Source organism: Epinephelus moara, unplaced genomic scaffold (assembly GCF_006386435.1).
Source record: "Epinephelus moara isolate mb unplaced genomic scaffold, YSFRI_EMoa_1.0 scaffold399, whole genome shotgun sequence".
NCBI lineage: Eukaryota > Metazoa > Chordata > Actinopteri > Perciformes > Serranidae > Epinephelus > Epinephelus moara.
In genome coordinates, this window is record NW_026081748.1 from 18,384 (window position 1) to 23,217 (window position 4,834).

At 42.9% G+C, this 4,834-nt stretch overlaps 1 non-coding gene across 1 annotated transcript; it reads right to left on the reverse strand.

The window, feature by feature from the left end:
- Window positions 1–3,479: 3,479 nt before the first annotated feature.
- On the reverse strand, window positions 3,480–3,669 carry LOC126387399 (U2 spliceosomal RNA). Its single transcript, XR_007569641.1, has one exon. It is a non-coding gene; the product is annotated as a U2 spliceosomal RNA (small nuclear RNA).
- Between the last annotated feature and the right edge of the window lie 1,165 nt (window positions 3,670–4,834).

Consider the following 4,834-nt stretch of genomic DNA (forward strand, 5'->3'; position numbering starts at 1 on the left):
AAAGGCTGCAAGGTGAACCACTGATTAGGTTTTTCCCTGTATCTCGTCAACACTTGTGGGTTGTCTAATAAACTTGTATTAAGTTTCCAAGTGCCTGGACCAGACCTAATTGAGCCATGGATTTCTATTGAGCAATCCAGTTTTTGGTGGTCTGAAAAGGGCGCTGGCTCTATTGAGCAGGTAAGTGGTGTGATTCCTGATGTGGTGAACAAGAAATCAATACGGGAGAAACTTTTCCCATTTGTCCAAGTATAACCTGGGGTGGAGGGGTTTATCAGTCCATATGCATCAATGAGTTTACAGTCCTTTATAATGTTCTGAAGTGTATAAGAACTGGCATCAGGTTTTACAGAGGATGTTGATCTTCTGTCTGCTATGTCTACAATGCAGTTTAAGTCACCTCCAATAATGACTTCCCTCCCACAGTGAATCAAACTTTGAATGGTCTGTAGCACCACCTGGCGATCTTGGGTCTCAGTGGGGCAGTAAACATTTATAACTCTGATTTTAGTTCCTCGTCCCTCTATATCCACCAACATTAGTCTCCCGTCTATAACCCTCTCAACCCTTTGGATGTGAAACTGTTGGTTGTTGAAAAGGATTGCCAACCCCGAGGCTCTGTTTTTATTGTCCCCTGACCACACTGACTGTCCATCTGTTTTCATACAGTTTGTAATTTTCTTTGAAAGCAATAGAACACTCCTGAAGAAGAAATATGTCCCCTCCACCTCTATGTAGAAAACTGATAACAGACTGACACTTTACAGGGTCATTCAGGCCTCTGGTGTTAATGGTGACAATCTTAAGAGATGACATTATTGGTTTTGTGTGGTAAGAGAGATCCAGAGTCTACAGTAAAAGGGAACTTCAAACCATCGGGGGAGATCTGTCTTTTTTTTTTTCTTCTTCTTCTTTTGTGATGTCCAGTTCCCTTCCACCTCCTCTACACCACCACTCATTTGAGTGGCAACAGAGAAGGCAGTCACGCACTGTGGGTCTGGAAAAGGGGAAGAGGTGGACAAGGGGTCAGACCATACCTCTGGATCCAGACCTGATACGGAGGAGTCCTCTGATGTCTCCTGGGGCCGCTTTCGAGATGGTGTGCCAGCCAGGGGGGTATCTGGGGTGGAGGGGAGGAGGGAGGCACACCTATGTCCCCAGCTGGAGCCTGACTGACCAGATGCAGGGTCCTGACATTGCCATCAGGGGATGGTAAGTCTGCCAACATTAAATCTGGGAGATCTCTACAGTCCTTAGATGACACTGGGCCACTGTTTGGACAAGTCGGCAAAGGTTGGCCTGCTGGGAGGTCCTCCTGGGAATGCTGTATCTCCTGGGGGCCTGGAGTTGGTCGGTCAAGGTGTTTTTGGGTGATGATCTGTGGGGCTGGAAAGTAATATACAAGAAACACTTTTATAGGGGTGTCGGTGGCTTAGTGGTAGAACAGGTGCCCCATGTATAAGGCTGTTGCTGCAGCGGCCCGGGTTCGACTCCAGCCTGTGGCCTTTTGCTGCATGTCTCTCCCTCTCTCTCTCTCCCCCTTTCACACTTCACTATCCTATCAATTAAAGGCAAAAAATGCCCATAAAAATATCTTAAAAAACAAGAAACGCTTTTATACTGAGACTGACTAATTTTATTCACATTTTACTTGAGAGAAATGGACACATATCTCATCACGTCATGCTGTATATCCATAGTAAAAGCTAAGCTAACATCGCCAGGCTGTCCATTAATCTCCAATAAATGAGTTAAAAACCTAAGTGAGTTCACAGCAGACAAAAATAAATTAAACTGCAATCAAGTGTTGTCTGATCTGCATTTTAAAAAAATCAGTGGAAAGACTAAAAAAACACATTTGTCTTATCAGTTTCGCCTACTGCTGATGGACAACTGATGCCCCGCTGCTGCCACTAGAGTGGATTTTCTCGTTGGGGGAATGAATCTATTCATCTGACTGAACTGGCAGCTCATTGTCTCACTCAACAGGTACTGGTTCAATTCATTTTACAGTGAGATGCATATAAGATGTAGTACTCAAAACAAAAAGTATAGACTGTTAGGGCTGTGTATGTGTTCTGTGCTGCTGTCCCTTCTCCCTCCCTTGTAGATCTGCCCAGGTGTGCTACATTAGTTAACGAGGTGCAGCGCACCTGGCATGGAGGAGGTGGTTAAAAGAGTCGTGCCAGCAGCAAAGGACAGAGGCTCTGGTGTGACGACTGCTGCCTCTCACTGTGGGATTTTTGTTGTTTTGTTGCTTGTTTAAATTCTAATACATCCTATGGATTTGAGTTTTGTAAAGATGTTCTTTTGGGTCAGTGTTGTTGAGTTTTGTTTGCCCCTTAGGGCCGCCCAAGGGTGGGGCGTAACAAATGGGGGCTCGTCCGGGATGAGAACATCCATGAGGCAATGTAAATGTAAGTTTTTCTGTGTGTATCTCGTGGCCTTATTTTGTGTACAGGTCATCTCTTTTGTTAAATTATTTGTGGTTGTTGCTCTGTTTAGTTGAAATTTCAGTTTTGAGCACCCTGACTAGGTAGTCACCAGGCAGGGTACCCTGCCACTTTGTTATTTTGCCTTTTTTATTTTTGGTGGTAATCCTGAGTGGGGGCACGCTTCAGTGTATTACAGTTGGCTATTTCTTTGGTCTTCTGTGATGAACTGAGTTTAGTGTTTAAAGCCGCCTCGAGCTCAGCAGGCCACTGAAGACTAGCTAGGTTAGTTAGCTGTCTTGGTAGGCAGGTCAGGTTTGGGGTGCCTCAACAGCTTGTTCCTCGTTTTTTTGCACTTTGCAGAGCAACTTGATTGTGATTTTGTTTTATTTGAGACGACTAATTTCAGTCGTCAGATAAATTACACTGCAATCAAGTGTTGTTTGATCTGCATTTAAAAGAAAAAAATCAGCGGAAAGACAAAAAAACAGGCCAGTCTCCTCACATTAGAGACAGGGCGTGATCCGCCCGCTGCTGCCACCTATTGGTCTGGAGTGTGAACAACACTTTGTTAAAAATATATCCGCATGCTTCTCTGTTTGAAACTAAAGGAAAGAAGAAAATATCATAAATAAAGCGCAACCACATGAAGAGTGTTTGCCTTTCTTTTGACATATGGGCACAGACCCGACTGTGGCAAACAGCGGCAGAAATTATGCAGAGTGGATTTTCACGTTGGGGGAATGGATCTATTCATCTGACTGAAATGGCAGCTAGCGGTCTCACTCAACAGGTACCGGTTCAATTCATTTTACAGTGAGATGCATATAACATGTCCTCAAAAGGAAAGTGCTAGACAGTGGCGAAAAGTTCAAACAGGGCCAAAGTTCCAAAAAGAGAAGTTGGGCAAGTGTGTAAATGATTATAAGAAATGCGCACCTGGTAGAGGGGCTCAGTCAACATATACGCAATTTGCACACTAGCATGGCGAGAACAAGAAATCAAGGCGAGGGCACCTACATGGTCTGTTTTGAACAAGTTGAGGGAGGGGGGTGCACCGTTCCTGGAGGTGCTGCAATACCAGGTCGATGCGTGGAGTGGATGGGCCAAGCCCCTTTTCCATCTCCCTATTCCAAAAAGCAATTTAATATATGGTCCCCGGGTAGGGGACGTATCAGATATTAAACTGATAAGAACAGACTGATTTTAGACGTTCATTTAGTTCAAACAAAGAGATACATTTTACCACTTAAATCCCACAATAAGGTTTTTTAAGAAAACAAATCCATCATACATGACATAGGGCAATGTATACACACTCAAATTTATGTACGCACACTCATGTTTACAAAACAGAACAATAATGATTGTGAATAATACAGACCCACACCTGTAGAGGTGTTAAAAGTATGCTATTTCTAACAGCTTTTTGGATATATTACAATTTCCTATTTTCCACAGATCTTTGCATTCCCAATTTTTATATTTTTTCTTATCTCTTAACAGATAGTCCCTTGTCAATGTTAGACTTAGATTGGTTGTGGATTCTGTTGACAGTAAAAAAAATTTAAAAACCATCACATTTCTACTCCTCCATATGGCTTCTTTAACACAATTAATCACCGCCCACCATCTATCCCACTTTTTTCTAACACTGTTTTGCAACACACCATACAAAACATCAGATTCAGTGGGCACTCTGTATAGCTCTGTTAGCCACACCCTAAAGGAGGCCCAAACTTCCTGAGTGAAGCTACATGACCAGAACACATGCGACACATTTTCCTCCCCCCCACAGCCAACTCTTGGACACAAAGAGCTCGCAGAGCACCCTCTTCTCTTTAAAAATTCCCTAGTTGGCAGGCACTTGTGTACTATTTGCCATGCTATATCTTTATATTCATTTAAAAGAAACTGTGCATTAACATTTTTCCACACTTTAAGACATTCATCTTCAATTAGTTTATCAACAGGCACCACTTTTGATTTTTCGGGTTTTAAGCATTCCTCTATATCTACTCTGTTCACTTGTCCCAATGAAAGTTTTACCCAGTTCCCCGATTTAACAAAGGATATTACTTTCTCATAGAGTGGAGGTCTATTTTCTGCATGCGGGGTATCCAGGGGAAACCTAATTCCTGCTTTTTTTAGTACCTGGTGTCCAACCCAGAATTTAGCAAAATTACCCCAAAGACTTGTCTTACTTTCATTTAGTACAACATTCAGTATGGGAGTTAAAAACAGTGCTTCCAATTTTGCAGCCAGATCAGGCACCTCCTTCCCCCCTTTACTTAATGGTCTATACATTATTTCTCTTTTAATTCGCTCCTGTTGTGCACCCCATAAGAACTGAAAAATGCATCTTCTTAGGGATGCGATAAAAGACCTGGGGGCAGGTAAAG